At 34.8% G+C, this 23,932-nt stretch overlaps 1 protein-coding gene across 2 annotated transcripts in view; it reads right to left on the bottom strand.

The window, feature by feature from the left end:
* ACBD6 (acyl-CoA binding domain containing 6) overlaps window positions 1-23,932 on the bottom strand; it is a 197,396-nt gene that overhangs the window by 125,378 nt on the left and 48,086 nt on the right. The gene's annotated exons all lie outside the window — the stretch shown is intronic.

Raw genomic sequence — 23,932 nt, 5'->3', positions numbered from 1 at the left:
TCAATGCAAAATAATGAAAATGAGATATGACCTATAAATACCAGATGTAAATGTGATCATGAAAATCATATCTAGTTAGCAAAATTAAAGTTTCCAAATAAGAAAAAAAACTAAACTGTAGTAAAACTTCAAACTCAACCATAAAGAAAAATAAGTTAAATAAATAAATAAATAGAAAATTAAAAAATATATTTTTAGGTGGCAAGAAGGAAGGAGAGAAGGTGGAAGAGAGAGGAAAGGAGGTTATGTTCTAAAATAAATGAAAAAAGAAGCAAACTGTTGTGGGAAGACTTTTTAAATCTAATATTCAATAGGCTCTGACCCTCAATATTCTCAAAAAGCACAAATTTAAGATTAAATTTAGAACTAAGATTCTTCTAACACATAATGTGGAAGTAGTAAACTTAGTTATTATTATCTGAAAGGTTCAAATTGCAACCTCTCCAAAAGCCCACATCTCCTGCAACAATGACACTTTGTAGGTCAGGCTCCCCTGTAAAAGTCAAAATTCTGAACATAAATATTATCTTAGAATCAAAACTAATACTTTTATTGTTTAATTTGACCAACTAGTTTCACTTCAGAAAAATACAAGTAGTCCCCACATACCTGGTTTTCTTTTTTTCCTGTTCTTTAAAGAAGGGGTTTTGTCTTATTGTTGTTACTTTTTTTTTTTTTTTTGCTACTTTTGGTTTGTGAACCACTAGGTAAAGGACAAAGATTCTGGAGACAGCATACTCTACAATAACCTAATATCACTGGGAAAACTCAAGTTTTGAGAAAGTGTGGAAATTTTTGAGATGCATCAATGCAGTTATCAGTTTATGAGAGAAACAAAGTGACAATGTCACAAACAACCACTTTCATGATTAAACGACCAAGTATGCTAATCCATGCTGGCAAATAAGAAGCACCAAATATATGCCAGATCCCTCTCTTCTCTGAGGACCATTCTTACAGAATAAATACTGCAAAGAATTTTCGGGATAGGCGACGTTTTCTTTATACTAAAAAAGCGCAAACCAAAGGGAGAACTTATTTAATCCATTGTGTTCTAAATACCTACTCCCTTAGTATGATAAAGTTGAAACACACCTGGTGTTCAAGAGATGCTTGCTAAATGAACGACAACACTGAAAAGAGAAAACTGCACAGCAAGCATAGCTTCCTGACAAAGAACTGACTCCAAGAAGGTAACATAGGGGAAAATTCCTGGATTTGCCAATGACTTTTTAAAATACAACACCAAGGGGCACCTGGGTGGCTCAGTCAGTTGAGCGTCCAACTCTTGATTTTGGCTCAGGTCGTGATCTTAATGGGTGGAGACATGGAGCCCATTGCCAGGTTCCGTGCTCAGCAGGGAGTCTGCTTGGGACGCTCTCTCCCTTACCCCGTGCCCCTCCCCACTGCACACGCACTGCCATGCTCAGTCTAAAATAAATGAAGAAATCTTGAAAAAAATAAAATGCAACACCAAAAGCATGATCATGAAAGAAAAAAACTGGTGTTTGTCTTTAATAAAATTAAAAATGTCTGTTCTGTGAAAGATACTGTTCAAAGAATGAATGACAAAGCACAAACTGGGAAAAAAAATCTTTGTAAAGCAACTAACTGATGAAAGACTGGCATGCAAAATATATTTTTTAAAAATCCTCTTAAAACCCAACAATAAGAAAACAAATAGAAAATTATAGGCCAAGATCCCTGATGAACACAGACACAAAAAATCCTCAAAAAAATTAACAAACTAAATTCAACAACATATTAAAACATCACCTACCATGATCAAGTGAGATTTATTCCAGGGATGCAAGGAGGTTAATTAACACGATGCAGCACCACATTAACAAAATGCAGGATAAAAAGCACATGATCATCTCAATAGATGCAGAATAAACATTTAGCAAAATTCAACAACCATTCATGACAAAAACTCTCAATAATGTGGGTATAGAGGGAACATAATTCAACATAATCAAGGGCATATATGACAAACCCACAGCTAACATCATACTCAATGGTAAAAAGCTCAAAGCTTTTCCTCTAAGATCAAGAACAAGACAAGGATGACCACTCTCAACACTTTTATTCAATACAGTATAAATAAACCAATTTTTAAAATGGGCAAAAGTTCTGAACAGACACCTTACCAAAGAAGATACACAGATGGCAAATAAGCAAATGAAAAGATGTCCAACATCATACATTGTTAGGGAAGTGCAAATTAAAATGATGACAAGATATTACTTCACACCTCTCAGAATGGCTGTACAAAAGACTGATACTCCAATGCTGGTAAAAATGTGAAACCACCAGGAACTCTCATTCATTGCTGGAGGAAATGCAAAATGGAACAGCTACTTTGGAACACGGTTTGGCAGTTCTTCTAAAACAACATAATCTTACACATACATGATCCAGCAATCTTGCTTCTAGGTATTTACCCCCCAAAATTGAAAATTTATATCCACAAAACATCAATGTTTAAAGCAGTGTTGTTGTCGTGTTTTTGTAACTGGCAAAACCTAGAAGCAACCAAGATGTCCTTCAACAGGTGAACAGATAAACCGTGGTACATCTATATAATAGAATATTATTCTCTGATAAAAAGAAATAAGCTGTTCTATATTAACTAAGAAAAATGACTGTAAACAACTAAAATCATTACTTAAAAAGGAGACTTTATGACTAATACCACAGAATTAAAAAAGGATTTTAAGAGACTACTATGAACAATTATATGGCCAACAAGTTGGATAACCTAGAAGAAATGCATAAATTCCCAGACATATATAACCTACCATGATAAAATTACAAATAAAAAATCTGAAGAGACTTAAAACCATTAAAGAGATTGAATCAGAAATTTTAAATCTCCCAACAAAAAAAAAGCCCAAGACCAGAAGACTTCACTAAAGAATTTTACCAAATATTTAAAGAATTAACACCAATCCTTCTCAAACTCTTCCAAAACACTGAAGAGGACGCAACATGCCTAATCTCATTTTATGAGGCCAGCATTACCTCGATACCAAAGGCACAGAAACTAGAAAAGCAGTAACTACAGAAACTATAGAGCAGTATCTGAGGAATACTGATGAAAAAATCCTCAACTAAATACTAGCAAATTGAATACAACAGTACATTAAAAGGATTATATACCATGACCAAGTGGTATTTATTCCTATGAATATAAGGATGGTATGGTTCAACACATGAAAATTGATCAGTGGAATACACCACATTAACAAAGTGAAAAACTATGTGATCATCTCAATTGGTACAGAAAAAAAGTATTTGACAAAATTCAACACCCTTTCATGATTAAAAAAAAAACCTCAATAAACTAGAAATAGAAGGAAACTATTTCAACACAATAAAGGCCACTATGAAAAGCCCCCAGCTAACCTCATACTCAAATAGTAAAAAAACTGAAAGCTTTTCCTTAAAGATCAGGAACAAGGCAAGGATGCCTACTCCTAACACTTCTATTCAACACAGTATTGGAAGTCCTAGCCAGAGTTATTAGGCAAAAAAAAAAAAAAAAAAAAAAGTATCTAAATCGGAAAGGAAGAAGTAAAATTATCTCCATTCACAGATGACGTGATCTGATACCTAAGGATCCCCTCTACATACACACATACAGACATAAAAGAAACTGACAGAGCTAATGAACAAATATAGCAAAGTTGCAGGATACAAATTAACACACTGAAATCATGTAATGTCTGAAAAAAAATATGTTTTCTAATATTAAAAAGTGATCAGTGTTATGGAAAAAATATGGGGAAGAGAATTGCAATTTTAGGGCCTCACAGAGAAGTTCATCTGAATAAAGACAAAGGAAATAAAGAAGTGTGCCTTGCAAATATTTGGGGGAGACTGTTTGACATGTAGGAAACAGCTAGTACAAAGGCCCTAATGGTGAGGCTATGCTTAGAATGTTAGAAAACTTAAGTGTTCTTTGCTGAAGGCTAATTAATATCTTTTAGGGGGCAAGACTAGAGGCAAGAACACAAGGTTGTTCACAAGACAAAGTTTCTGTTGGTGTCATTCACTGAAACTCTTAATGTGAGTGAAATAGGCAATTTAGAAGAAATACCTGTGATCTGCTTGGCAATTATTGCTGTGAAAACACAAACTAGTAACTCAGAGTTATATGTATTTTGGAAAGGGATGAATACAATTCTTTTTCTTTCTTATTTAATTAATAGCCTTTATTTTTTAGAGCGGTTTCCGTTTACAGAAAATGGAGTGGGAAGTACAGAAGGTTCCCATATGCTTACCTCCCCCCAAATTTTCCACTATTATTAACATCTTTAGCATTACCATGGTTACTGTGGCACATGTTATTAATTAAAGTCCAGAGTTTACAGTAGGGTTCACTCTTTATATTGTATATAAATTTTGACAAATGTATAATATGTATCCACCACTACAGTATCATTTAGAATAGTTTCACTGCCCTAAAAATCTGGTACTTCACCCATTCACCCCACACTCCCCCTGAAGCCCTGGCAAATACTGATCTTTCCATGGTCTCCATAGTTTTATCTTTTCCAGAATATCACAGAGTTGGATCATACATATATAACCTTTCAGATTGGTTTCTTTCACTTAGCAATATGTATTTAAGGTTCCTTCACATTTTGTCTTGGTCTGATAGCTCATTTTTTAAAAATTTTTGTTACACACACACACACACACACACACACTTTACCACTGTAACCATTTTTAAGTATATAGTTCAGTAGTGTTAATTATATTCACTTCCCCTGGCTTAAAACATAAGATTTTTCTACAATCTTCATCATAACAGCATGGTGGGATGAAAAACTAATAAAAACAGGGGGCGCTCCTAAGACTGGGCCCCCAGGAGTTTTTAACTCAAGCCTGTTCACTGAGCCTCCAGCAATTCATCTATTATCATTTAAGCCAGTTTATGGCTCAAGCAGTTTCTGGTTCCAGTTAGCTGCTCTTAGGTGTGATTTTCTGTATTCACGTGTCTTTCCAGTTTGGGAAGTGGTAGTTTCCATATAACCTCAAACCTCAGAAGGATTTAAGAACAGTTCTTGATATTCAGTTTGGTCAGATTTTTGTTACTGTTGAAAACAGGAGCGATGATTTCCATGTTATTTACATATAGAGCTGAAACTGGAAGTTTGATGATCTTTTAAAGAATTTTAAAATGAAAAAAAGCCTTTTATATTTACCTATATATATTCAGCATTTCCAGTTTCTCTTCACTCTTTTATGTAGGTCCAAATTTCCAGCTAATATATTTTTCTAAAGAAGTTCCTTTAGTATTTATTATAGTGCAGATGAGTTAGCAATGAATTATCTCTGCTTTTATTTGTGTGAAAGTGTTTATTTTACCCTCATTTTTTCTGTATTAACATTAGATTCACATAACAAAATTAACCATTTTAAGGTGTACAATTGAGCGGCATTTAGTATATTCACAATGTTGTACAACTAGTACTTCTGTTTAGTTTCCAAACATTTTCATCATCTCAAAAGAAAATCTTAAACCCAATGCAGTCACTCCGTTGTTCTTTCTCCCTGAAACCCTGGCAACCACCAATCTGTTTTCATTTTCCATGGATTCACCCATTCTGGATATTTCATACAAACGGAATCGTTCATTATGTTACTCCTTCCTATTCTATTGCATCTAAATAACCTCATTTTGTTTACCCATTCACTAGCTGATGCATATCTGGATTTTGTGTATCCTTTTGGCTATTATGTTGCTATGAACATTTGTGTACAGATAGCTGAGTTCCTGTTTTCACTTCTTCTGGGTACATACCCAAGAACAGAATTGCTGGGTCATATGGTAATTCTATGTTCAACTTTTTGAGAAACTATCAAAACTATTTTCCACAGCAGCTGCACTATTTTACATCCCCACTAGCAATGTAAGATGTTTCCAATATCCCCACATACTTGCCAACACTTGTTATTATATGTCTTTTTATTATGGTCATCTTAGTACATGTGAAGTAGTTATCTTGTTTTGATGTGCATTTCCTCATAACTAATTTCATATAATTGTGGGCTCTTCTTTTTGGAGAAATGTCTATTCAAATCCTTTGCCCATTTATTGTTATCTTTTGGTGTTGAGTTGTAAAAGTTACTTATGTATTCTAGATACTAGATCTTTATCAGATATATGATTTGCAAATATTTTCTCCCATTCTGTAGGATGTCTTTTCAGGCTCTTGAGAGTATTTTTGAAGCAGAAAAGTTATAAATATTGATCAAATTCTACTTATCTATTTTTTCTTTGGTTATGTTTTTGCTGTCATATTTAAGAACCCATGGGCAAATCCAAAATCATGAAGATATATCCCTATGTTCACTTTAAAGAGTTTTATTATATTAACTCATTATTTAGATCATTGATCCCTTTTGAGTTAATTTCTGCATATAGTGTGAGAAAGGGATGTACCTTCACGCTTTTGCATGTGGATATCCAGCTGTCTCAGGCATCATTTGTTTAAGAGATTATTCCTTCTCTATTGAATGGTCTTGGAATCCTTATTGAAAATCAATTGATCAGGGGCGCCTGGGTGGCTCAGTCATTAGGCGTCTGCCTTTGGCTCAGGGCGTGATCCCAGGGTTCTGGGATCGAGCCCCGCATCGGGTTCCCTGCTCTGCTGGCAGCCTGCTTCTTTCTCTCCCACTCCCCCTGCTTGTGTTCCCTCTCTCATTGGCTGTCTCTCTCTCTCTAATAAATAAATAAAAATCTTAAAAAAAAAAAAAAAGAAAATCAACTGATCATAAATAGGAGGATTTATTTATACACTCAATTCTATTCCACTGGTCCCTATGTTTATCCTTATGCCAATACCACAGTTTTAATTACTGTAGCTTTGTAGCAAGTTTTGAAATTCAGGTGTGAATCCTCCAATTCCGTTCTTTTTGAATACTGTTCTGCTCATTTGGAGGCCTCTGCAATTCCATATGAATTTGAGAATCAGCTCTTTCATTTCTGCAAAAATGGAAGTTAGAATTTTCAGAAAGATTGCACTGATTCTGTAGGTCACTTTGGGTAGTACTGCCATCTTAAGAGTATAAAATCGTACAAGCTGTGAACATGGGATATCTCTTCATTTATTTAGGTCTTCGCTAATTTGTTTCAGCAATGGTTTTTGGTTTTCAGTATAAAATCTTTCCCCTCCTTGGTTAAAATTATTCCCAGGTATTTTATTCTGTTGGGTGCTACTATAAATGGAATGGTTTCCTTAGTTTCCATTTTGGGGTGTTCATTGCTGGTGTATGTCGCTCTTGTATCTTGCAACTTTGCTAAATTTGTTTATTAACTCTAGCAGGGGTTTTTTTGGTGAATTCTTTAAATTTTCTATATATAGAATCATGTTCTCTGTCAAAAGAAATAGTTTTCCTTTTTCCCTTCCAATTTGGATGCTACTCATTTCTTTTTCTTGTCTAATTGCTCTGGCTAGAATTTACAGTACAAAGTTGAGTAGCAGTGGTAACAACAAACATCTTTGTCTTAGTCCTCATCTGAAGAAGAAAGCTTTTTGTCTTTTACCACTAAGCGTAATGTTACCTGTGGGTTTTTATTAATGCCCATTATCATGGTAAGTAAATCTCACCTTCATTTCTGAAAGCTATTTTAACAGGTATAGAATTAAAAGTTGACAGATTTTTTTCCTTTTGATGTTGTCCCTATTAGCTTCAGACTTCTGAAAAAGTCTGCTGTAGTTCTTATCTTTGTTCCTCTGTATCACATTTTTTTTGTCTGGATGCTTTAAAATTTTCTTTTTTTCCCTGATTTTCAACAATTTATGATATGTCTTGGTATGGTTTTCTTTATGTTTCTGCAGCTTAGGATTCACTGAACTTCTTGGATCTAGGAATTCATGGCAGGGGCAGAGCAGCCTTTAACCTAGAGCTTCACTTAGCCTCACTACTAAAGTGAAATCCTTCTGAGGCCTCTACAATATTATGTTCCATATACTACATTTTCTTCCCACTCTGACTAGCAGGAAATGAAATATTCTCAGTCCTATGTCAAATCCAGGAATTGTTTGGCCAACTGCTTTCTTGTATTTCTTTCCTCAGCTTGTTAGTTTCCTCTCTCACAAACAGAAACTAGTGTTCAGACAAAGGGACCCCTCTGCACATCTTTGGGACTCTCTTTCTGTGTAAGAACATCTTCTCTAGTAGTCAGCCTCCATTTTCCAGATCAAATTAGTGAGAGACCCAGACTCTTTCAGGCTCCTCTTCCCCGTACTATAGCCTGGACATTATTTCCAGGCCATAAGCTGAGGCAACTATAGGCCTCATTTTGTTTCCCTTCTTTACTATGTCTGAAAAATCACTATTTTTCATCTCTTGTGTCTGGTTTTCTTCCAGTTTTAGGCAAAACGGTAACTCTCACCCCCATTACTCCACAATGCCCAGGAGTAGTCCCACAAACATTAATTAAAAAACTAGCACAATATTCGATGCATAATTTACTTAAGCATTATCTGATAGATGTCTAGGTTATTTTCATTTTTTCACTCATAAACACTCATAAACAAAAATGATGAATATCAGTGTATTTTAAGTATATGTCTTCTTCCTGGGATTAATTTCTCTTTCTGAAGCTTTGTGCATGGTAGAATGCTGGTAACAACTTTTTTGGTGGGGGAGGGGAGAGATTATATTTTAAGCAGAAATAATCTTTAAAAAAATAATCTGCCATTATCAGATTGAATTCAGAATAAAGCTGCCAAAGATGCATTAGTTTTGCTCTCCGTCTACTTCATCTACAAGAAGGGGTAAACTTTGGCTACCTCACCCTCCTATTTCCACTCCAATGAGATGTTTTTCATAGAGGCTTAAGAAGTTTATTCCATTTCTCTCTACTCAAAATCCATTAAGTTATTTTTATGTTACATCAGCAGTTAAAGAAAGAGACTCCAATTTGGCAGCCAATAGGATAAAATTTGCCAATTCTTACCTTGCCTCAGACTATATTATCTGAGACAGTGAAATGCTCCTTCACTCAAAGGGGAAAGGATAAGTTTTTGGCTGAATCTTTAGCACTTGATTCAGATTCCACTTTAGTCAGTTGCAGAGTCAAGATTTAAAACCTTGTGAAGCGTTCTTTTCCTTCCGAAAAATAACTATTCCAAAAATTATCAGACTAATATATGCAAGGAGGGGGTTTCTTGCTTCCACGTGGTACCTTTTGTGGCTTCTCTTTTATTGGTTTGTTTGCTTAATTTGTTTATAGGTCTAGCTGTAGAAATTTGGGTAAATTAACCTCTCTGCCCCAGTTCCCTCATTTGTAAAAATAGGAATATTATTACCTACCCAAATGGGTGGTTGAAGGTATAAAATATGTATGAAAAACAGAACAGTGCCCAGCACAAAGAGGACACTATGTAAATGTTAGCTAATATAATAATTATTAGCCAAAATAAAGCCATTTCTCCAAAGCAAAAGTGCCTCAGTAATACAGATAACAAGATGCTTTGATGTGGGGACTTATAATATTGAACCACAAGTCTTTATCTAAGACACTTAAACTTCTGAATCTCCTGCTAAAGCAACCAACCCCAAAACCAACCAAACAAGAAACTTAACATAACTCTTGTCATTAAGAAAAAAGAAAAATAAGGCTTAAGGGGTGTCTTCTCTGTGCTTTGGACTTTACATATATTATCCAATTCCAACTTCAAAACAATTCTAGAAAGTTGGCATTTTTACTATATTTCACTTAACCTAAGACATCGATTATGAGAAGTACCATTATTTTCTGTAATGCTAAGAAAGAAAAAACACAATTAAATATAATACACCATCAATTTTAAGACACATCCAGGATTTTTTTTAAAATTTCAAGAACTTAATAACTGTCTGCCTTATACTTGATGAAATGTATCTCCATTTTACAGATTAGAAAGCTGAAGATAGGAGAAATGAAGTACCCCGTGCCACATAGTAAGTGGCAAAATCAAGATTCAAACCAAGGTCCAAAGCCTGTGCTCTGTTCAACTATGCTACCTCTCCAAGCTACTTTAGAAACCATTATAACATAATGACAATATTCTGAATTAAAATTTTGTTCAGTTTCTTAAGTGTAAAAAAAAATTTTAAGTACTTAGTTCAAAAGGAAACTGAGATTTAACATATAACTCTGACATTTTGAGGCTGATTTATGATAAATTATGCAAAATTTAATCAATTACACAGACTAATACTACAGTCCTTAAAAAAGAATACTTTTTTAATAATCCTTCACAAATATTCATTATAGTTCTTTTCCTGAAACATGAACAGTTATTCCTTTCCACATACAAAAGAATATTAATCTCATCTCAGCTATTATCTGTCATGAGTGTTAAAAACAATAACAACAACAGGGGCGCCTGGGTGGCTGGGCCATTAAGCGTCTGCCTTCGGCTCAGGTCATGATCCCAGGGTCCTGGGATTGAGCCCCGCATTTGGTTCCCTGCTCGGCGGGAAGCCTGCTTCTTCCTCTCCCACCACCCCCTTGCTTGTGTTCCCTCTCTCACTGTCTCTCTCTGTCAAATAAATAAATAAATAAATAAAATCTAAAAACACACACACACAACAACAACAACAACAAAAACCTAAGGGCCCCTGGGTGGCTCAGTCAGTTGAGCATCTGACTCTTAATTTCAACTTAAGTCAGGATCTCGGGTAAGATGGAGTCCTTCATCAGGCTCCACACTCAGCACTGAGTCTACTTGTCCCTCTCTCTCCTCCTGCTTGCACTCTTTCTCAAATAAATAAATAAAATCTTAAAAAAAAAAACCCTACCACAAAAATACGGTTCATTGCTATTTATAACACTACTACTTCTAAAATTTCGCAAGAGGGGCACCTGGGTGGCACCATTGGTTAAGTGTCTGACTCTTGGTTTCAGCTCAGGTCATAATCTCAGGGTGGTAAGATCCAGCCCTGTGTTGGGCTCTACGCTGAGCGTGGAGTCAGCTGGAGATTCTCTCTCCTCCTCCCTCTGCCCCTCCCAGTAGTGCTCGTGTTCTCTCTCTCTCTAAAATAAACAAGTAAATCTCTTTTATAAATAAATAAATAAATGAAATTTCACAGGAAAGATAAACTCCCTTAATCTATATATTTTAACCTTAGTTTCTCTTAAAACTACAAACAGCATAGTAAAAAAAAATTCAACTCCTAAACCCTTAACTACAATGGACATTTAATAAGGATGTCAATTATCTAGAAATATTACATAAATGCTTAAACGACAATTGGAAAATAATATTTAGATCAAAGAAAAGAAAGCAGAAATAATATGTGCAAGCAGATATTTTATCCAAACCTTCAAATTTCAGCATTTCCTACTATTTTTTGCATATATACTATACACTATACCTTAAAAAGTGATGTAGATTTTTATAAATATATAAATACAAAAAAAATACACTTTTTTAACCAAGTATTTTTATCACCAAAATACATGAGATAATTCTTCCAGATAATTAATATGGTCAATAGAACTCTTATATAATCCTTATAATTCACCAATTACATTTCATCACTGTATAGCAAAACAAAAAATAAGTTGTTCTTTTACCACTCTATAATGGAATTTAAGAATAAATATATTAATTTTGTCTTAATTTCCAGGCTATTGTCAACTGTCTTGGTTCTAGGGTACTTTAAAACAATGTACAGGGACACTTGGGTGGCTTAGTCGGTTAAGTGTCCAACTCTTGATTTCCACTCAGGTCATGATCTCAGGGTTGTGAGATCCAGCCCCACATAAGGCTCCGTGCTAGGTGTGGAGCCTGCTTGAGATTCTCTCTCTGCCTCTCCCTTTGCTCTACCCCTTCTCCCTTTCTAAAGCAACAACAAAGGTACAAAAGATTATCACTTGTATACATGCCCAGTTTCCATTATATAATATATAAAGCACTTATCTTTATGAACTACTTTTACTCAAATTAATGCTATTTTAAAATGTCTCTCATGGAAAATAGCCTCGAGTTATTACCACTTCCTAGAAATGTAACAATGATCAATATTTAAATGTTCTTTGGAAAATTATTCTGAATATTTATCATACCTATTCAGAAATTAAAGCTTTCCTTAGAATTTAAGCATCAAAGAAAGTCATAAAAGACCAACATTCGAATAAACTAACATTTCTGTAATAATGTAGTAAAAATAAGTTAGAAGAAACTGTATTTTAAACAAATGGTTAATATTTCTATAATATTATAAGCAATATAACCAAATGATCTCAAACGTAAGAAAAACATTAGGATCCAATGGTTAAACAGACCATGGTTATAAGCAACAACGAGACATTTGAAGTTACAAAGAGGTTTAGAGATTTATTCACATACATACATATAAATATCAGTAATGTTATACCACTACTTGGGAAAATGTTCAACATGCCTAATCATTTAAAAATGCAAATTAAGCCCTCTAGATCCATCCATGTTGCTTTAAATGGCAATATTTCATTCTTGTTTATGGCTGAGTAATATTCCATTGTGTGGATGGATACTTGGGTTGCTTAAATAGCTTGGCTATTGTAAATAATGCTGCAATAAACAAAGGGGTGCATATATCTTTCTGAATTAGTGTTTTCATTGAAATAAGTAGGTCAGAGAAAGACAAATACCATATAATTTCACTCATACGTAGAATTTAAAAAAACAAAGCAAAGAAAAAAAGAGACAGACAAAAAACCAGACTTAAACATAGAGACTGAATTCGTGGTTGCCAGAGGGGAAGTAGGTGGGGGAGGAATGGGTGAAATAGGTAAAGGGTCTTAAGAGTACACTTGTTGTGATGAGCACTGAGTAATGTATAGAATTACTGAATCATATTGTACACCTGGAATTAACATAATATTGTATTTTAACTGTACTTGAAATAAAACAAATATTTTAAATAAAAAAATAATTAAAATTGCAAATTAAAACAATGAGCAATGAATTTTAAACTAATTCCATTAGGATAGCAAAATACTCTAATTTTATAAAGCTATAGTAAAACAAATACTCATACTATTAATAGCCCTAATGACCTTGTAATATGGTATTACTCTTTGGAATGCAATATTGTAATCTTACTATGGACCATAAAAATATTAGCATATTTTCATTATTTTCAGCATTAATATAACTTCTGGATTATAAGGAAAAAAGTACAATCTTGAATTACAGTACCTTTGTAGGATTTGTAGAATTCAACCACAATCCTTTCTGTTACTCATCTTTACTTGAAATGACTGTTTTTGAATTTTTAAGATTGAAATGTGGATTGGGATAGATTTGAGGGTCTATACCTCCCTTTTCTGTTATTTTCATAAAGTATTTAAAATTCTGGCCCTTGAGATACTTTCAAGATTGCTTGGCTCTCGTCCCCTTTCCCACTTTTATCTGTTTTTTTCCTTTAGTCTTTATTATCATAAATTCCCAGCAGATTCCTCTCAGTGTAAGGTTTTATACTGGAAGGGAAATTTGGCTGGTTAATTTTGGAACAGAGCCCAGACAGCTCTAAAGAACCTTACGATGAACCCATGAACCCATGAAGTGTGCAAAATGTTCTAAACTACCTGTTAGCAAAATAAATAAAATAAAATAAAATAAAATAAAATAAAATAAAATAAAATAAAATAAAATACCTGTTGGCAATTTTAGGATCATGCCATTCTCAGGTCAGTCAGACTTCCTACTGCTTCCACCTATGGAGATCCCAATATTACACTAATCTTGATGGTTTGTTCCAATTTTACTTGATCAACTAGTTTTTATAGAGATATTGCTTAAGAGCTTTTGGTTATTCTATCCTGGTTATCCTGTCAAGAAAGCATTCAGGAATATTCAAAAACTATGCTACGGCCACTGCCATCTTCCCAGGATTCCAATAATCATAAGTGATTTTTGACGGAATGCATGAATGGGAATACACAAATAGATAAATCCGTAGTGCTAAACTAGGTGTATTTCCCCTTTTTTAAAGTTTCAACTGGGTGTATTTCTATTCCATTCTCTTTTCCATTACTTTTGTCTCCATTCAACCAACTACCTTAATAGGATGAATGGATGATTTCATGAAAGAGAGGTACAGAGATTGATAAGGCAAGACCAGTTTATTTTATTTATTTTTAAGTAAACTCTACCTCCAATGTGGGACTCAAACTCATGACCCCAAGATCAAGAGTCAGATGCTCTACTAATTGAGCCAGCCAGGCACCCCAAGACAAGACAAGTTTAGTGAACATCTGTTATTTGTGGCTTACCAAAGTCTTTTGAACACTATTCTCAACATTTTAGTAACTTTTCCATATTGTGGACCTCAACTTTCCAAAGCAGAATCCTCAAAACCTCATTTCTCAAGACTACCTTGCAACAACCATATGCAGGCCTATGACCTAGATTTCATTACTCAGATGCACAAACAAGCCAGTTGGATATAAAATGGAGCTACTTGTCACCAACCTGCCGCAAATCATACTTCTTGATTCATAGCTCAAAATCTAGTTGATATGATCCCATCAACAAAAGTAGTGTCTTTGATACAAGCAGAATTCAAGTAATTAAATCAAACTTATCATATTAATTCATATTTTAATTTTAAGCACACAGGAGAATACTAATTAATGTCATCAGGAAATTCACAAGTAGAAATCAATGTTACCTTATGGATGGATAGCTCTCAGGAAATATGGCATCTATTGTTTTGTGATTGCTACTTTTAAAATACATATTTATGAACTCATCAGATGTGCAAACTTAGGGACTGAAAACATTTACAAATAAGCAAACATTAGAAGTAGTTGAGGGGTGCCTGGGTGGCACAGCGGTTAAGTCTCTGCCTTCGGCTCAGGGCATGATCCCGGCGTTATGGGATCGAGCCCCACATCAGGCTCCTCGCTGGAAGCCTGCTTCTTCCTCTCCCACTCCCCCGCTTGTGTTCCCTCTCTCGCTGGCTGTCTCTCTCTCTCTCTGTCGAATAGATAAAATCTTTAAAAAAAAAAAAAAGTAGTTGAGTTTGATGTTTGCTATAGGCTTTTATAAATATCCTTTATCAGATTAAGAAAGTTCCCTTCTATTAACAGCTATTAACGGTTTTTATCATGAATGGGTATTAAATTTTGCTGAATCTTTTTTTCCCTCTAACAAGATGATCATATGATTTTTTCTTTTTTTCTGCTAGTACGACAGACAGGTCACTCTTCTTTTCAAAAGTTAAACCACTCTTACACTACTAGAATTAACTCTACTTCATCATGATGTGTTATTCCTTTCATTTGTTGCTGGATTTGATTTCCTAATACACTTTTTAAAAATTTTTTCACCCATGGTAACGTGAATAATTGATTTGTATTGTTCTTTTTTGTATCGTTCTTGCCAAGCTTAAGGGTCAAGGTTATTCTGGTCTTAAAAAATGAAATAAGAAGTGTTTCCCCTTTTTCTATTTCCCAGATGAGTTTGTGTAAGATTGGCAGTATTTTTTCCTTAAACAATTTAAAGAATGTACCAGTGAAGCTATCTGGGCCAGAGGTTTTCTTTGCAGTAAGCTCTTTAAGAGTCATCTTCTTTAACAATGTTTGTTCTTCCAATTCATGAGTATAAAATGTTCTTCCATTTCTTAATAGATATGGAACTATTCAGATATTCTGTTTCTTATTTAGTCAGCTTTGGTAAGTTACTGGTTTATTTGGGGTGTTCTGAAAAATTTGTCCATATTTTTCTAAATAATCAATTCATTTGCCTAAAGTTGTTCATAAGATCTACTTATTAGTTTTTTGATTCCTTGACATATGTGGTGGTATTCCTTCTGCATTCCTGACATTGACCATTTGTCTTTTTTCTCTTCTTTCTTGATCATTCTTGCTAGGATTTTATCCATCTTTTCAAAGAACAAACTCTTGGCTTTGCTGATTTTTCTCCAGTACACATCTGTTTTCTATTTTATTGGCTTTTCCACTTATCTTTCTATTTTTTAAAATTTGATCTTTTGTTCTTTTTGTAGGTTCTTAAAATGCAAACTTAAAGCATTATGTCCTCTTGGGAATTACAATTCATTCAAAGAAACTTATTGAGGATAAATATCCAGAAATATTCTTAACTTTTAATGGATTCTCTGGCTTCCCACTTGAAAAAAAAAAAAGGTGAAATGTGTTCTTGTTTTATCAAAGAGCATACTGATGAATGGAAAGAAAAGGGTCAAAATAAAAATTTCCCTGGCCTCTATAAGGCCCTTCCTCATACTTAGATATGAGCTAAAGACAGACAACTAGGTAGAACTGCAATACCTGGGGCACAGAAAGATTAATAAAGAAGCACTTCCAGAAGCATTTCCCCAGACAGTGTATTTTAGATCCTCTAGTATAATCAAAAAGCATCTTAAGAAACTGTCTTTGGGGGGCGCCTGGGTGGCACAGCGGTTAAGCGTCTGCCTTCGGCTCAGGGCGTGATCCCGGCGTTACGGGATCGACCCACATCAGGCTCCTCTGCTATGAGCCTGCTTCTTCCTCTCCCACTCCCCCTGCTTGTGTTCCCTCTCTCGCTGGCTGTCTCTGTCTCTGTCAAATAAATAAATAAAATCTTTAAAAAAAAAAAAAAAGAAAGAAACTGTCTTTGGTCCTACTATATTGCAGAATAACTTCAAGGAGGAATGAGTAGGAATCTTTTCTACCAGCTATCTAAGTACTTCACTCCCTTACCAGTTTAAAGTCCTTATTTAAATATTCCCCCCTTCTCAATACATCACACCCTCACCACCCTATTTAGAATTATAACCAAATGCCCTCTCTATATTATACTCCAATCCCTCTTGTCTTCCTGTGTAGAATTTAAGCCCCACAAGGGTAAAGGTTTTTGATGTATACTAGGAACTTAGAACAGTCCCTGGCACACAGAAGGCTCTTAATAAATATTTGTTGCATATATGAACAAATGGATAAGAAAAATAAGACACAGCTTCAAATAAGGTGGATTTTTTATGAGAGTGAATTTTAGTTATATATTAACTTTAGAATGAGACATATTGTGTTGAACTACTACTCTGCCACTTATTAGTTATGTAACTTCAGGAAAAATTATTAATTTCCCTAAGTTTCAAGGGTTTTTCTTCCAGAAAATGCAAATAAAGTGTTTGCCTTATAGGGTTGTGGTAAGAACTAAATAAAATATCTCAAGTGGGGTGCTGTGTGGCTCAGTCAGTTGGGCATCCAACTCTTGATTTTGGTTCAGGTCATAGTCCCAGGGTCATGGCATCAAGTGCTATGTCGGGCTATGGGCTCGGTGTGGAGTCTGCTTGAGATTCTTGAGATTCTCTTTCCCTCTTCCTCTGCCCCTCCTCTCACTCACACTCACTCTCTCCCTCCTAAGTAAATGAAATCTTTTTAAGAAGGTTTTAAAATAAAAATAAACAAAATATCTAAAGCACTTAGCATAATTCACAGCACACAGAAAGAGCTCAGTAAGTACAGCTAATTATTATTTTTATTATTAATGAGTGTCTTAACCAAGAGGCATACATAAATAGATCAATATCAATCTCCAGTTAAGTTTCGCAGGCAAAGTCAGTCTTTGACCCTATCCTATATACCACTTTCATCAATAGTTGACTCAAGATACAAAAAAGCATGCTAATCAAATTTCCTGATGACAGGATCCATGAAAAAGACTTTATAAATAGACGAAACACTCATGATCCGAAAAAAATCCTAATGTTGGAATAATATAATGAATCAAATAAACATAATTTAATATGAGTACACATAAAGTACTGAACATAGTACACAATAGACACTACATAACAGAATCTGTAAAAAAAAAAAAAAAAAGAAAAGACTTGGGATTGTAGTTCTCTGAAAGAGTAAAACAAATTAACATTTTAATGTGGTTGCCAAAAAGTTAAAGTAATTTTAATCTACATCACAGAAGTACATAATTCAAATGAGAGAAAAGTTCTATAGTGGTCACACTGTTCAATTCCAAAAGCCGTACTGTAAGAGGTGCCATGAAACTGAAACTTGTACACATCAGAATGACTGGGATGGTAGAGGTCTTGATGGTGATGGGATGGAAAACAATTTTAGAAATTACGGATACCTAGCCTAAAGAAGGGGAAACTCAAAAGCTGTCTTAAAACAATGAAGGACTCTCGTGTAGATGAAGCATTGGGACTTGGGCCTAGAAAGCAACAACAACAAAACAACAACGCTAAAAATAAAACAGTGAAGTAGATTTTGACCTAATATAGAAAGAAGCTTCTAGTAACTGGGGTAAAAAAAATTGGGGTAACTTCACAAATTGTATATTTCCATCACTGGGAATCTTCTGGCAGAAGCTAAAAGTCTATGTTGGAATAATGAGACAGAAAATTAGTCTAGACAACCACTAAAGATCTAAATACAAGATTACAGTCCTACAAGAAGAGAAATAGAATTTTTTTTAAAGACATGTAAATGGCCAATAAGCCAACAAGAAAAAATGCTTAACATCATTATGCATCAGGGAAATGTAAATCAAAACTATATGACTTATGACTATAATCATAAAGTCAGAAAATAACAAGTGTTGGCAAAGATGGAGAGAAATCAGAACCCTCATACACTGCTAAGAGGAATGCAGAATGTTGTACCCACTTTGGAAAATAACCTGGCAATTCCTCAAAGTTAAACACAGAGTTACTATTTGACCCAACAATTCTACTCTTAGGCATATACCCTTGAGAAATGAAGACCTATGTCCACACAAACCTTGCACACCACTGTTCTTAGCAGCATTATTTGTATCAGCCAAAAGGTAGAATAACCCAGATATCCACCAATGGATGAATGGATACACAAAATGTGGTATATCCATACAACAGAATATTATTTGGCAATAAAATGGGGAGACTGAAATTGACAGCTAAAGGGTTATTTCAAAACCTCAAAAAGAAACTCCATACTCTTCAGCTATCAGTTTCAATCTCTTCATTTCCCCCAGCCCCAAGCAACCACCAATCTGTGTCCCTATAGATTTGTCTATTTTGGACATTTCAAAAAGATGGATTCATAGTATTTGTGGTCTTTTGTGGATGGCTTCTTTCATTTAGCATAGTTTAGCATGGAAAAACAAGGATTCTTCCAAATTGCAGCATGTATCAGCATGCACTCTTCTTTACAGCCAAATAATATTCTGTTGTATGGATATACCACATTTTGTGCATCTGCTCATTTATTACTGGACATTTGGGTTTTGAGCATGTTCATACCCGAGTGTGGTAATGGCTATACAACTTTATGAACATATAAAAACCACTGAATTGAACGCTTCAAATGGGTGAACTGTACAGAGTGTGAATTATGGTGCCTCAATTAAAAAAAAAAAAAAGTACCCCAAAGAGCATAAAGTTTTGAGATGGTAGGTGAAGGGATAAACAATCTATATCCTAACTAGCCTACAAGCTCATCACATTATTACCACGATGATTAGTAAACATAATGATAACCCTGGGAGGTAAGGAAAGTGATAAAATATGTTTAGTAAACTATGATTAAAGAAGCCAGGAACTTAAAATCACACGAAAAGAATTTTCACCTAAAAATAAAAAAGCTTAGCTATTTAAAAGAATACATTTATATAGCTGACAAATTCACTCGTGTAGGATAGTTCATTCCCCAGATCTAGAATCAAGGTGGCAATCTCCAATCTAGAACCACTACATTACGTTCCTGTCCTACTGCTACAATCACAAAATCAAGTAATTCTAGATCATGTAGGGATTTAGCTAGTATATATCTGTTAAAGAAAAGTAACAACAGCTTAGAATTACCTGAATTAGAATTTCCCGAACTATGGCCAACTATGATAATCCATAAAGGAAATGTATTTATAACTAATTCTTCAGAAAAATAATTACACTCAATGAACCTTCAAATCTTTTTTTGTTATTCTCTTATTACTGTCAGACTTATTCAGTCAAAAAAAATTTTTAAAAAGAAGGTAATTTTATAGTTTTAAAATTTCAAAGTAGATAGGTTTATAAGCAAAACCTTCAAAAAGTTTCAGAAACTCTGTTCTCATTTTCCAGCTCTATATCAAGGCATGGCACGAATGCCCCCAGGGGAAGAAACTTGGGCAGACAGTAATTGTATTTGACAGCAGCAATTACATGCAAGGTTGGAGATTAGAAGACCATTAATGTGTGTGCAGTAATTGCTCTGGTATTCTCCGTTACTATTGAGGGTCAGCTCAAAGAAAATTCATGGCAAACTTCACCTTGGATACATTTGGTCCATGAATTCCACCCTAAGAAAGCACATGAAGAGTATGAATACACTGGTTATAGGCACAGCAGGCCTGCAGAACATTCCCTCGATAAGAAACTGATAAAGCATGAAATAGAACTAGTAACATGCAATTCTAAAAGATATTTCTACCTATACCTTTCAAATGACTATGAAGAACACCAGAAAAACACACACACAATGAATATGACTAAATGTTAGCACAGTTCAGATAAATTCTTTCATAACGTCCCACTATAACAAAAGCTTACTCAATATTTGGAAATTATACTGAATAGAGAGCCTTGGAATTCTGGAAATTCTGGAAATACCAGAAAGACAGCAGGAACAGCAAACTTAACTGAAAAATAATAGGAAGATGGTACACTAAACACATATCCTTGGCTCCCTCTCCCTCCATATAACATACTAGAGCAACTCAACAACTAAACAAACCTGGAAGAAATTATGGGTGCATTTAAAGGAAAAGTGTGCAGGGGCTAAGGGCTGGAGCAGAAATTTAATCTGGCGGTAAAACCTGAATACTCAGGGGCCCAAACACCTGATGAAAATAGGTTCCCTTAGTAAGTGGAAAGGTGTCATACACACTGCATGCTATTTATGGTCCTACACATACTTACTTTGGAAGTCCTAAATACCCTGGTAGACTGAACTGTCCTCAATCTCTTTGCTCAAGAAGGACCTACCTATTTTCAGCATTCAACTGTAGAGTCCTACCAGAAAAAAGGTCTCAATTACTCCATTTTACTTTATTCTCTGAGTCTACTGTAAAAAAAGTCTACTGTAAACATTAACTTTTTTTTCAATGTTGATAATATATATTCTAGTTTCTTTTTTTTTTTAAGATTTTATTTATTTATTTGACAGAGAGAGAGACAGACACTGAGAGAGGGAACACGAGCAGGGGGAGTGGGAGAGGGAGAAGCAGGCTCCCAGCGGAGGAGCCTGATGTGGGGCTCGATCCCAGAACACCGGGATCACACCCTGAGCCGAAGGCAGACGCTTACGACTGAGCCACCCAGGCGCCCCTATACATTCTAGTTTCTATATCTCTTCTACAGCATGGCTCAAAACAGCCCTTCAATGAATTAGCATGATCAGCAACTGGAGCGCATTCAAAAAGACAATGAAAATACATATTGAATGTTAAAACCACATTCAAAAAGCACATATGCCATATTATGAGGCATAATTTATGTTAATAAATATCCCTAACCTCTTTCAGTTCAACTCAATTCAGCACGGTAAGTACTTTCAAGCACTCGCTCTCTTCAAAAGTAAGCTTATCAATGAAAGGTATGTTAATCAAGGTACCTGCAAACAAGACATTTAGTATTACCAGGGATTTAGGCTACCTTGCCCCATAAGAAGCAGTTGCGTTGCCACTGATAAGAAACAATGTAAAACAAGTAAGATCAAATATCAAAATGTACACTATAACAATAAATGTAACAATTACAGAAAGAGGAAAATAAGTGTGGACTAGAGGCTTGTGGAGAGCTAAAAAGTACTTATTGATCAGGGCTAAAAAAAAATAGGTAGAAACAGTACAGATGGCATTTCAGAAAACAGTATGAGTAAAGAAAGACATACTAAATGAACTGTATTTGCGGGACGATGAAGAGGCATGTCAGATGGGAGTCAAATTTACAGTACATGAAGTTAGAGATAAGTCTGCATTCACAATGCCAGGGACAGGTTACATAGGACTTGAAAGTAAGAATTAATAACTTATATTTGAGTTAATGGTCCCTCAGAAGTTTAGTATAAAACAAATTTTTGTCATTTTCTATATATTCTTCATTATAAAGAGAAACGTATGTTCCACTATAAAACTGTTCTCCATATGTAATACAATCACACCTACAACATACCAAATTTTAAAACATACAGTTTCAAATGTTCTAATAAAGGTAATGATTTTTTCAGGACCTCAGTAGTATAAATCACTAAAAATAATCCATATTATAAACCCTAAAATTATTTATAGTATTAATATACTGAAAGTGACAACCTCATCAGATAATTTGGTAGTGTAAGAGAGATTAAAATATTCCAGTTATTCAAGAGAAATCTCTAGTACTTCAGTAATTTGGCTCAAGTTTGCCTTAAATATTCCTTTTTTTTTTTTTAAACGATTTATTTATTTATCTGAAAGAGAGAAAGAGCATGATGGTGGGGGGAGTTTCAGGAAGGGAGAGGACAAGAAGCAGACTCCCCGCTGAGCACGGAGCCTGACTCAGGGCTCTCAGGACCCTGAGATCATTACCTGAACTGAAACCAAGAGTTGGTGCTGAACCAACTGAGCCACCCAGGAGCCCCCGCCTTAAACATTTTTAATTTTGAAACCATGGTCAGTAATTTAACTTATTTGTACTTTCTCCATTATAACTATAATTTACTGTTCCATTTCCTAACATTTTGCCCCAATTATATCTCTACAGTTTGTTAAGGATATCCCTGGCTGTGAGGAAATGACAACTTATAAAACCAGAGACCAAAATGTTCGATCCTGGTTTAGCTAGGGAGACTCAGCTTGAATTAGCTAGGACTCACAGCTGACGAATAGCTTAGCACCAAATATCCTGACGATGATAAGCAAATGAGAAGGCTGGTCCTCTGTGACTACTCAATTCCCAATATAAAGGTCTGTTTACTATCAACTAGAATCTCACTGATAGCTATTAGTACATTTAAAAAAAGTGTTCTCACTCATTCATTTTAACTGTAACATACATGGTAAGAGGACTTTGACACTCCATCTCATAATATACATGCAATGCTAAGATCCTCAAGTTCCATGGGGAAAAGGAAAAATTTAAGTCAATTTGTTATTTAATTCATGAATTGTTCTTCTTCAGAATTCTCTTAAATGAGGGATGCTCGTACAAGGAAAAGATTGCCACACATCTAGTTGTATTTATACAACACTCTTGTATTTTATTTTATTTTTTTTTTTTTTAAAGATTTTATTTATTTATTCGACAGAGATAGAGACAGCCAGCGAGAGAGGGAACACAAGCAGGGGAGTGGGAGAGGAAGAAGCAGGCTCACAGCAGAGGAGCCTGACGTGGGGCTCGATCCCACAACGCCGGGATCACGCCCTGAGCCGAAGGCAGACGCTTAACCGCTGTGCCACCCAGGCGCCCCAGCACTCTTGTATTTTAAAAGGAAAAAATCAAACACACATGATCTGAAAAAAACAAATAAACTGCATGTGCTTACTCAAGATGCTACTTTGGGGGTAAAGGTTTAATTTACTAAGCTTTGACTCAAAATGTAAAATGAAGCCATTAGCATGTTATTTATTCTAATTATATTCAATTTTAAGGTAACAAACCAACAACATAAAATTGAAATGTAAATATAGCATATTCAAGAGGGATTTTCTGGAACTATTTAAGACCATATTTCTATAAAAATATTTACTACACATGTGCTTTGGAAGCAGTCTCTCACAATGGGGTTGTAACCACCACAGCAATTAATGAATTTAGAGTCATTTATTTTCAAAGTAGCTTTACTTTGTGATTTAAAAGAAACTTTCATAGAGAATGTAGTTAAATATAAAGAGTAAGCATTATAGTATAAGATAGTGATTTTTTTAAACTGCATTGGCCAAAACATCACAATTCCAAAAGGCAACGCATTACG

The sequence above is a fragment of the Ailuropoda melanoleuca genome, chromosome 8 (assembly GCF_002007445.2).
Source record: "Ailuropoda melanoleuca isolate Jingjing chromosome 8, ASM200744v2, whole genome shotgun sequence".
Classification (NCBI taxonomy): domain Eukaryota; kingdom Metazoa; phylum Chordata; class Mammalia; order Carnivora; family Ursidae; genus Ailuropoda; species Ailuropoda melanoleuca.
Note: the sequence above shows the minus strand (reverse complement) of the source record. Positions and strands in the feature narration are given on the sequence as shown.